Consider the following 12,749-nt stretch of genomic DNA (forward strand, 5'->3'; position numbering starts at 1 on the left):
GGAAATGAAATTTTATTAAGCTGTCCAGTCAGTTTCTCAATGAAGTTCATTAGATGGTTGAATGAATGACTGCATTGATTTACTGTACCCATTTCTGTATCACTTCACAGAAACTAGCAATGTGCTCAAAAATTGACTTCTAAAAAAATGAGTGAGCAAAAAACCAAATTTTCATCTGTTTTTCAAGCTTCAGGAATTAACAAAGGGTTATAGCTATTGAAATAGTTGAGGATCCAAGAACTATCAGTGAGAATCTGTCTACTTTTTCAGGTTTTAAGACTTCTTTTTTTTACAACACAAAGTGAAATATGAAAATATCTGCCAAACATTCACATTTCTAACTCAAAAGCTGCAAGCAAAAACATCATTAAAAGTAGAACCAACTGACTGTTTAATCTCAAGATTGTCATGGTTATATGGGGTGATATATTATTTGGCTATGATCATGGTAGAGTTCACAAGTTGATGAATTTAATGAAGAGTATACTAAAATGTAGAATAGTCATAACAGAAATGCCAGAAATAGTGCATTATGTTAAATAGCCACTTACAATGCCATATATTATAAAGGCATTCCCTAGAGTCAATCTCCCTCTCCCCAAGAATCCAGTTGGAGACTATTAGAGTTCATTACATGGAATCTTCTCTGTGGTGTATGCATACAAAAAGATTAGGCCTTAAGGACCAAGTAGTCAGACAACTTTCTCTCACTAAGGCATTTTCCTAACCAAATAGTCAAACTAACTCGTTCTTCCAGGAAATTCATGATTGGGTTTTGTTTGCTGAAAGACAGATTCTTTTAGATTGAGCCTACTTGGCTGAACAACACCTCACTCTCCCACTGGGAATCATGAATTGAAATGAAAAGTAAATTAGATATTTGAGGAACCCAGGTTCCTCAAACCCAGGTCAAGGCAGGGCTTTGTGTATGGATACAGTTAGCCCTAGAAATGTTGAACCACATGACTTCTCAGATAAAACCATCTGAGTCCCCAAAGCAAATGTATTGACCTAGAATCTCAGAGTTGTCACTTGAGTGGATAAAGTAAACACAGATAAAAATTCATCACACCATAAATTTAAATTTCCAAAGAAAACTAACTGAAATAGATAAAATATTTAAAAATTAAGGAAGCACTCCCTAGTCATAATAACTTGATTCCCATTTCTGATTTATTCTAATCCTAAACATAATTTACAAAGGATAGAAGCACAAATAATTACCAATAAAAGACTAAGATTAATAATATGGCTTATTACTCTTGTTAAATGTAGTACCAGTACTAGAAGTTCTAGGAAAAGAAATAATGGAAAGGGGTGGGGGGAGAGCTGTCCCTATTTGCAAATGACATCATTGTCCGCTTACAAAATCAGAAGAAATTTATCAAAAAAAGAGAATTTGTGAATTTAACTAGATGTGATAATAACATTCAAAACACAAAACTCTCTATTAACAATGACCTTGTGGAAACAAAACACAACACCATTTACCATCACTCTAAAGAAAATAAACTGGGTTAGGTGTAAATTTAACAAAGCATACACTGGACCTATATGCTGAACATTGCAAAATGCAGAAGAAAGAAAATTTAAAAGCTCAAATAAAGATGTATAGTATATTCATGGATTGCAGGATGAGCAGAGAAAAGATGTCAATTCTCCTAAATTGAGCTAAAGGTTTAATAAAATTCTTATTAAAGTCCCATCAAGGGATTCTGTAGATATACACAAGCTTATTTCTAATATTTATGAGGAAAGGTAGAATTCCTATAATAGCTAAGAGAAATAGCTTAGACTAAAGAAGAAGTAATAACTCTGTACTCAATAATAAAAGTTTAAAAATTCTACAAAATTCAAGACAGTATGGTATTGGTGGAAGAATAAACACATATATCAATGGAACGGAATCCAGATTCTATAAATAGACCCTACAAATATATGATATATTTTCTGATAAATTTGCAAAGACAATTTAATTCAAGAAGGATGGTCTTTTGAAGAAATAAGGTTGGAACAAGTGGATATCCAAGTGAAAAAGAAAAACAAAACCTAGAGTTTCACACTTGATACAAAGATTTACCTCAACATACATCAAGAATTTAAAAGTAAATTGTAAATCTATACAAACTTTAGAAAAAATCTTCAGGATAAAAGGCCAGCAAAGAGTTCTTAGACTTGACACCAAAAGTATGACACTTAAAAGGAGAAACTGAAAAATTGGATGGACTTAATCAAAATTCAAAATTTTGCTTTTTGAAAGACCCTGTTTCTAGGATGGAAAAAAATTACAGACTTGGAGAAAATATACAAATCATACATTTGACAAAGGATTGTATCTATCTATCATTCATACACATATGACAAGACTCAATAGTAAAGTAACAAACAATCCAACTATGAAATGGGCAACAGACATGAATGGACATAAAAGGACAAATAAAAAATTGATTAGCAAAATTAATTTTATAATAGTATTATTGTTACAGTATTATTCTTTAGAAATAATGATTGAGCAACTACAGTATATATTTTCACCTTACTTTTCATATTCCTGACACAACAAACATGAAAACAGCAAATGAGGTCACCTCTGACATTCCCATATTTAATTACAATAGTCAAAAAAACAAACTAGACTTTCCCATAGTGATATTTCCAAAAGATTATATCTGGACTGTAATTGTTGAACTCAGGGTACTTCCTAAGTTATAAAGATACCAATATATATTTTTTCAATTATGTGACAAGAATTCAAACTTGATCTTCAGTACATCTGTAATGTTTGAGTCTAAACGCTACCTCCTTTTAAGGTTGAAATCATGTGATTATGTCCAGCTGATTGAGTCCTCAAAGTCATGAGTTCTCATGAACACTGAAACAGAATATGGTTGACCAAGGAATCAATCTTTTCCAATGAAAAGATGAACAATGGCTAAGACAAAATTATTAGAACAGCTCAGAGCTCTGTAACAAAGATTTGCTCTTCCTGTGGGGTCCTTGGAATGCTTTTCATCACTCCCTGGGTATTCCTTTTGGATGATTTTCTTGGAAAATATTCACATTGATCTTTGGTTTATTCCATTGCTTCTCTAAGAAGCCAAAGATAAAAACTGACCTTGAGCTCAATTAACTGCTAATGTGTCACATATGGACTCATGGAGATAACATTCTGTCCCTGGCTGAGAAGGAATACTTCTGTCAAAACAGTGTCTAAATAGTACTGATGAGAATAACAGTAATTTTGCATATTGATAAAGTACATAAACATTTACTGTGTCTTTTCATATATATTATAGTTTTGGATTCTCATGAAAATGTTCTGAGGAGAATAAATATTGTTTTCATTATTTTCAGATGGAAAAATGAGGCTTGGAAATGTATGTGCTTGTCTAAATCAATTGACCAGCAAGGACTGCAGATAGCACTTAAATTTCAAATCTCATTTGTAGTATTAAAGAGATGTTCAGAGGTAAAAACAGATCATTACATCCCAGCAGTCTAAAGTAATTGATCTAAATTTTGTGAATTTTAAAGATTATGCCCATATGCAATCGTGATTTACATAACACTCACAATTACAGTATTGCATTCTACATTTTTATATTAATTATATAATAATTTGCTCAAGTTGTGGCATAATTTTTATAATTGTATTGCTAGTCTATGATGTAGGGGATTATGATTTATTTCACCATTCTCCTAATATGCTTTTTTACCCCCTTCCTTGCTTAATTATTTACTTAGTATAATTTCCTAAGTGTTGGAGCTTTTGTCAGAGCCTGGAGATTTCACATCATTAATGGTAGGAATTATCATATTCTCAAGTAGAGCATAAAAATTTGCATTGAGATCAGCTGTGCCTGTATTTAAAACATAAGTTTATCACAATTACAAGAGCATTTGGATTTACCTTTTTTATGTTTTTTTATTTTTTTTGAGTACATATAAAAGTTCTTTTTTATTCACTTAACAGAATTTTGGATCTTTTCAAAAATCAATTCATCTGTTATCATGTAATATTTTCTCATCCATTTACTGAAATCTTCATAGTTTTCTTACACATCTAAATGAATTATTTTATAATAAAAGTATTCATTTTCATTACTCATAAATTGTATTTTAGATATGTCTCTTAAATATTAGATTATTTTTTATTACACAGATGTTTTCCTCTCTCCTTTGTAGCTTTAAAGCAGGAGTTTTTCTTCCTATTCTAATATCACCAAATCTGTTTACTACTTGAAATATTTTTGTAAAAATTATAGACATAGTTTTTCTTTTAAATTGGGGATGTTTGGGGGTTTTTTTGGTTCTATATTTTATTTATACATATAATTTAAAAAGCAAAATAAATCTATGAGGCTTATTACAAAATATGAATCCTTCATTGTAACCCTTTGATGTTTTCTCAGTTTTAATCATTTTCTACATTTTTAGAGAAATATATAAAAATTATATATGAATTATGTATATGAGTGCATATATTTATATATAATATTTATATTGTTAATTTTTATTTTTGTTTTAGGTATCAGATTTTGACTTCTCAAGACTGTAGATAAGGACTTAACTCTCCCCACCCATATTGCTACACACATCCATACCTCCAGACTTCCATACCCCAAATAAGGTTATAATTTATAGTGCTTAGATCTACTTAGGTTATTTAAATGTTATTTACAATTAAGGCATGCAGCAAACTACAACTACTTTGTCTGTCTTGCATAAACCTTTGTTCTCCCTCTATTCAATGGAAGTTTTATTTACTTTTGTTTTTTTCGTTGCCTGTGTTATGATGACTAATTCACCCCCCCAACTTTTCCCCAGTGTTCAGATACATCCAGTTTTCAATGATTTTCATCTTCTTGGAAAACTTTTATTCCAAAGCCTCTGACCTGCTCCAATCTGGACTGGTTTAGTCTCAGCAACCAGAAGGCTGATTATACAGTATTTATCCTAGCACTTCTAGTCAGCTCTCACGGTAGTTAGGGTAAACTGCAATGATAGACTCTCAGACACAAACATTCTTGTTCACATACCAATCCAAGATGGTGGGCTCTTGCATGTGGTATGTTTGAGATGCAGGGTTTTTTTTTTTCATATTGCAAATGTACTATATGTTTGAAGCTATTCATCATCCATACCTAGTCACTTCAAGGGGAGTTAGAAAAGACACTCTCACTTCTTGTAAACAGTAGCCTGGAACTACACAATCAGTGCTGTACACAAGATCTAAATTATGAGGTCGCACTTAACTGCAAGAGGGCTGGGGAAGACACAGTCTAAATAGGTGCCTATGAGAAAAAAAGAAAGGACTTTTAACTTCCACACTATCAAATGTTTTCCTTTTGACACTTGCTTCAGTGGGATCTTCTGTTTCTCAGACCCTGTGTCTTCCTCTTTCTTGCTTTTACTTTCATGGTTGGAGGACCAGATCCTAAAGTAGATTTTTGACTAGGAGTTAAAAAAGTGTATTACACTTTACTTAATAATTCATATTGAATTGTGGTAACAGTGGTTTACAGTATGATGGAACCGGAGGTGGTTAGGCGAAGTGAAGTATGTGAGAAGGAGAAAGACAAATACCAGATGACCCCGCTGATGTATGGAAGACAATGAGACAAAACAAAGGAAAAGACAAAACAATGGTAGTGACAGTCCAAAAGTGTCGTATTCTATTCTCATATTTAATTCAGTTTGACCGAGCACAGATTTCTTGGTTGGAGAACATTTTCCCTGAAAATTTTGAAGGACTTTCCGTAAAAGTTTTAAAGGTATTGCTCTGTTTCTGCAGATGCAATACCTGTTTCTGCAGAACCCAAAGCCATTTACAGTCATCATTTGAATATATCTAATTCTTCCTCACTTGGCCACCTATGTTCTAAAATGATGTAGTATGACTCTATTTTGATGCATTTTCCCAGGTGTTTGATTTAACTTTTTACTATATAAATCACCAGTTCCCCTCCATTATGGGAGATATGTGAATTCTCGGTGATTTGCCCTTCCATTTTCTACTCTGAATTAATTTTCTACTTGAATAAATTGGTGGTAGTGACCCATCTTGGATGATTCTCTAATAGTATTGTTTTTTTCTTTCCTGTTTACATCTCTAGTTGTTTTACTGTTTAAGAGGATTCCTCACCATTAGCTTCTAAAGAGTCCAACCATATTATCACATTTTAAGTTTTTTTTTTTTTTAAGATTTATTTATTTATATAAGAGCTGTGGTATAGGCCAGGGGCGTGGGAGGGTGAGATGATTCACCCAAGACAGAGCGGGGAGAAGAACAGGCAGATGGACTGAAAGCACTGCTGAGGGGAGCAGCAGACAAGACAGGAGAGGTCTGCCTCACCATGTGGGTTTCTCCCTGGCCGGCTGGGAATTGAACCCACACTGCAGAGGCTGTGGACAGCTTCGCAGTGCTGCACTCAACCTGCTGCACCACCACGGAGGCCCACATTTTAAGTTTTAATTGCCAATACTTTTTTTATTGAAGTCATAGCATCTTTTTTATAGCATAATATTATTGTCTTACTGATGCAATATCTTTTCTTAACTAATTAGAACACAAGGATTCCTTTAATATTATTACCCCCTGGCATATCCATTTCATCCATGTTGTTGTTTTCTCTTTATTTGTTCCTTTTCATTAGAGACTTTGTTCAAATACCTGGGGATCTTTGGCTGTACACTCATTTTTAAGAGTGGCTCTCTAAAGCCTGATGGGAACTGCTCAGCGCTGTGTTTGCTTGTCAACTTTGAACTTCATCTTAAAGAGTGATATAATTGTGTTGTGTCATTGAAGAAAGTTCTGATGTGTGTCTTCAGGTCTTTTCTTGTTGGCCATCCAAATTCTACCCAATATTTCATCCAGTGTCCATGTCCCCAATATTCTGAGAGAAAAGGGTAAAAATGGTTTGGGACAACTAGCATTCAATGTACAAATTTTGATGAAATGTCCCAGTTTTCACTAAGATTTTCCTTCCTTCAAATATACCTGGTGCGGGCCTCCCCGGTGGCGCAGCGGTTGAGCGCTGGCTTGCAAAGCTGCCCGCGGCCTCTGCGGCGCCGGTTCGATCCCCGGCTGCTCCCCGGCCACAGGAGGAGGGTCCCGCATGGCGCTCAGACCTCTCCTGCCGCCCGCTGCTCCCCTCAGCACTGTACTTCGGTCCTTCTGCCTGCTCTGCTCCCCGCTCTGGCTCTGATGAATTCTCTCACCCTCCTGCGCTTCTGACTGTACCCAGTGCATGTATAAACAAAACAAACAAACAAACAAACAAATAAATAAATAAAACATGCCTCTATTAAAAAAAAAAAATACCTGGTGGTCCCAGTCAAGAGACACACACTTTACCTCTCCAGAGAATAAACCTCCAGTCATCAGCTAGGGTAAGAAAGAAGCCTTCCAGATGAGCAGAGGAGGGGAAGAATTTGGTTGTTTAACTGCATCTTAAAAGCAGAATATAATCCAACCTCCTGTTTTCAACAACATCTTCAAACACTCCACTTAGAGGTACCTCGTGCTGACAATCTCTGAGCCTCCCAGGGGATGTGGGGTATTGGTGGAGTAGCTTCTCAGCTTTCTCCACTGCTGATTTAGGACTCAGCTTTTCCAGGTCAGCTAAGTGTTTCAACACCCCTCTTTTACTTTCTGTCTTTCCAATATTTGTTGTTTTTGCGATTTCTCAATTTCTCTGTGCTTTTGTATATATACTTAGAAAATATTTAGTGCCATATTGATGTATTTTTGAAGAAAGAATGGAGGTAGTGGTGCTCTATCCTTGATCTTTAAACCAGAATCCTTAATATAACTTTTCATTTTCCAAATTGCTGTCCTATCAAAGCAGCACTTAACGAATAATTCTTATGTTCTCCTTATTTTGAGTGTTGATTTGACTTGTACCAATTAAAATTAATTCTGCTTCTGAAATTTTCTAACCAATTGATCCACTTTACTATAATATATATATTATGTATAATAATATATTGCTGTTCTAGCATATATTTTGTATCTAATAGTTGCTCAGCACAAGCTACTGCCTTCCTCTTATTTCTTCCTTTTTTTGGTTAACCTACATGGAAAGAACTCTGTAAAGACTCATCATGCAAGCAACTTGCCAATAACACCACATGGAGACTTTGTTTTGTTTTGTTTTAAAAGATAGAAATGCCTTAAAATTAACACCAATGCCATTAATCATCCCTCTTCAAGTATATAGCAGCCAAGATTGCTTTATTCCAGGTCTAAATATTAAAATTCCCCTGGGTTGAGTTCAACAAAGAAAATGATCCATCCATTCAGCCTAATCTTCTCCAACCAGAAACACACAGAGACACATATAACCACTAAGCTATTTGTATCTCACTTAGATTTCTGTGCACTTAAAACTCAATGACATTCACTGCTTCAGAATGTCAAGAGAGTTTGCAAGATATGAACTTAACAATCACAGAACCATCTCCTTACCATGGGAAAGATTAAAAAGGGAATCAGCTTTGCAATTTAACAGCCAAAATAAAGGAATATGCCACGTTACTCCTGGTCTTCTAAGCTGGAATTACCCACCACGGATGTTCCATAAAAGATGTTTATTGATGTAATGTTGGTTTACAACACTGTGTATGTTTTAGGGGTGTAGGTTTACATCTCTGCAAGTGTATAATCTTGCACCATGCCCATCACAAAAGCCCCAATAATTTTCCACCACAGTCCATTGGATTCCCTCTCCCTTCCTTGCTGTAGCCTCAATTCTACATTCATATTTCACAGGTTTGTTTCATTTTGCTTCTGCGTGTTCCTTTGTTTTATTTTTATATCCACACAGGAGTGAAGTCATTTAGTATTTGCCTTTTTCCCTCTGACCTATTGCTTAGCATAATCACCTCCAATTCCATCCATGTTGTCTCAAATGCAAGATTTCGTCTTTTTTCATAACTGACTCACAGAGCACCAAACAGAATGAGGAGGCAGAAGAATTTACCTCTATGAATTCTCCTAACTATTTTCTCAGTACCAGATCTTCCTAGTTGTTGAAGTGGATTACAAAATTACCTATTCTGCTTTTCGTTTCTTAATACAAATGTGTTATAAGTAGTGAGAGAAATTTACATGTTCAGAATTAACTTTTTTTTCTCCAGTATAGATTTATCTGGGAAAAATCTTTAACTTGCTTTTACTACAATTCTAGTATTATCCTGCCTGGCAAATAAAATTTAATCAAATAATCATCTGTGAGCCATCTCTAGCAGTTACGCTCACTAATCCAAGCAGTTGCTGTACTTTCAAATTGTTCCTTGGTGTTAAAATTTATTATATGTAGCTAATAGAGTAGCCAAAATGTATGGACCAGAAGAAAGGATGCTGGTAACATGAAGGAATAACCTATATTATTCAAAGTTTCATCGTTGAGATAGAGCAAGGAAAATCAACAACTAAGGGGGAAATATGAGAAAGTATAATTCTATATTTATGAGAAATATTACTCTATACATGACACTCCTGGGAAAGATAATTCAACTTATGTCTAAAAGAATCGTGTATTAGTTTTAAACTGTTTTGTTTCTTATTCTAGATCTTATCTATCTTAGAGGTTGATTGTGTGATTTTTGGCATAGTCTTGTGATCACTCTGAGACATTAAAACAGTGGTGTGAACTTATTGGAACATTCTCCTTCTAATCTTGCTGGAAAAGTATAAAATTTTTAATGGCCTATTTATGGTTCTCAAAAACTTGATTTAGGGTGGGAAATATTGGCCTAAGCTACTTCTTTGTAATCAAAAGCACATACCAAAAATAAGATGGTCTATCAAAATTAGGAACTTAGGGTCCAAAAGTAAAATGGAATCCAAATGTTTGCTATAAAAAGAGATACAACAGACAAAGATTCTCAGCACACCCCACCCACTCAAACTCCCACCAAAAAAGAGATTCAATGAGGCATTTGCAAATGTTTAAAAGACTAAGAATTATTTAAATAGGCGATCTTTGTAATAAGAAAATTAAAATATAGCAGCTAAAGTAAAAATCAAGGGGGCAATCAAGAGTGGCCTGATCTTCAACCTACCGAAAATATGACTTCCCTCATCTCCAGCTGTTTGATTTTTGTTGACTTTGAAGACAGTGCTCAGAGGCTGAGTAATACTCAACCTTTTCATTTCAGGCTCTCTGAATTCTTTCCTTTTAGCTTTCTCATCCAAAAACAATACATACATATCATAATTACCTACCCTCATCCCTGGCTAAGGGGCAAAATCCACACTGTAGTCCACTTAAGAAATGAGCATCTCAAGGTCTTTTCCTCCTACTTAAATATATTTACCCAGTAGGAGAGAAGATAAAGACTTTTACATACGTTTGCTAGTGTTTTTTATACAAGAGAAAACTAGTCTGCTTGAGTAAATAAAGCATCAAAAATAATGAAATTAGCTTTTCCTTTCCATGGTCATTTTCCCCAGGTCCTACAACAGAGTCTACCCAGATATTCCTAGTTTGTCTAGGTCAATTAACATAGCCATGCAGTGCAGTTAAATAATGAGAATCAGGGCCAACTTATTTTATAAAGAGATAAACTCAATGTTGTCCTACATGACTCCATGCAAGTCAATTACCATAAATAATGTAATTTATTCCTCACAAAGTTGGGTGGGGGAGTGTGTATTGAAGAAGGAGAGAGAATGGTGTACATGAGTCAATTGTTGGAAAAACTCTGAATAAATAATAATCAAGCTAATGGCAACTAGAAGGAAACACCCTAGTGATTCTGCATTAGTGATACATTAGAGCATACAAATAGCTTGATACTTAAGATTTCAGTCTTAAAATGGACCTTCTAAACTAAACACATACAGAGAATTGCTTATGATAGAACTCAGTTAATAGGGTATCAATCATAGAATAGCACTAAGAACCAATCCATAGGAAACAGATGAAGCCATGGGAAGTGGGGAGAGAGGGAAAGAAGAAGAGAAAGGGAGAGAGACAGACAGACAGATTCTTAGACACAATACATGAAAGACACCTGGGTCCTTAACCTAGGTATCTAATCAGCTGCTTTGGCAGTGTAGTTTAGAAAAATGACAGTTTTCAGTCACTCTGCAATACTACTTATTAGCAAAAGCTTTGGGCAAATCATTTAATTCCTTAGTGCCTTAGAGTCATTCTATATAACACGGAGATGATATTAAACTCCATTAATTGTCAATGGAGAACTAAATGAAATAAGATGTGAGAGGCCTATTAGCCTATTAGCAACATATAATGGCATTTATACACTATACATTCATATACCTTTGGTAGAAATATAATATATTCTTAAAACAAACCTTTAAAGGTCAATTTTATACCAAAATAGAAAAGGAAAGAGAAGTACGAAGGAAAAAGAATGAAGAAAGACTTCAGGAACTATCTGACTCCATAAGGAAAGGAAATATAAGAGTTATAGGACTCCAGAAGGAGAGGAGAGAGACATAGGAACAGAGAAAATAGTCAAGGGAATAATTGAAGAGAACTTCCCAAACATGAAGAAGGAGCTGGAAATAAACAAAAAAGTAGCAAGAAGAACACCAAACTTCCATGATGAAAGGAAAAATACAGCAAGACACCTAATAGTAAAGCTCCCAAAAATCTGAAACAAGGTGCTGGGAAAACTGGGTTGCTACATGCAAAAGAATGAAGCTTGATTACTATCTCACACCATGCACAAAAACCAACTCAAAATGGATTAAAGAACTAGACATAAGACCTGAAACCATAATATATAAAGAAGGAAATATAGGCGAAACACTACACGATATACACCTCAGTAGCATCTTTAAAGACACATCACCCAAGGCAGTGGTAGTGAAGGCAAAGATGAACAGCTGGGACTACATCAAATTGAAGAGCTTCTGTACAGCAAAAGAGACAGTAACCAAAACAAAGAGACACCCCACCAATTGGAAGAAAAATTTTGCACACAACACTAAAGATATAAGACTGATCACAAAAATCTACAAAGAGCTGATGAGACTCAACAAAACCAAAGTAAATAATCCAGTCAAAAAAATGGGCTGAGGAGCTAAAAAGAAACTTCTCCAAAGAGGAAATGCAAATGGCCAGCAGGCATACGAAAAAATGTTCGATAGCATTTGTAATCAGGGAAATGCCAATCAAAACTACAATGAGATACCATCTTACACCAGTGAGAATGGCATATATTAAAAAAACTAGCAACAATAAGTGTTGGTGAGGATGTGGAGAAAAAGGAACTCTCCTGCACTGCTAGTGGGAGTGCAAATTTGTCCAACCACTATGGAGAGCTGTGTGGAGATTCCTCAACCTGCTAAAGATGGAGCTTCCATATGATCCAGCAATTCCACGGCTAGGTATTTACCCAAAGGACACAGAATCATTAATTCAAAAGGGCACCTGAACCCCTATGTTTATAGCAGCACTGTTTACAATAGCTAAGCTTTGGAAACAACCCAAATGCCCCAAAATAGATGACTGCATCAAGAAGATGTGGTATATATACACAATGGAATATTAATCAGCAATCAGAAAAGATAAACTCATGCAATTTGCAGCAACATGGATGGAGCTGGAAGGGATCATGCTCAGCGAAATAAGCCAGAAAGAAAAAGAAAGATCCAGATGGTCTCACTCATAGCAGGAATTTAGAAAATCTAGATAAGGGACCAGGAAAAAACCAACAAGCAACTATAAATCAGAGACACACTACGGGGCGGCAGGGAGGAGGGAGTAGGA

The sequence above is a fragment of the Talpa occidentalis genome, unplaced genomic scaffold (assembly GCF_014898055.3).
Source record: "Talpa occidentalis isolate TD23 unplaced genomic scaffold, MPIMG_talOcc4v2.1 talOcc4.5, whole genome shotgun sequence".
Classification (NCBI taxonomy): Eukaryota; Metazoa; Chordata; class Mammalia; order Eulipotyphla; family Talpidae; genus Talpa; species Talpa occidentalis.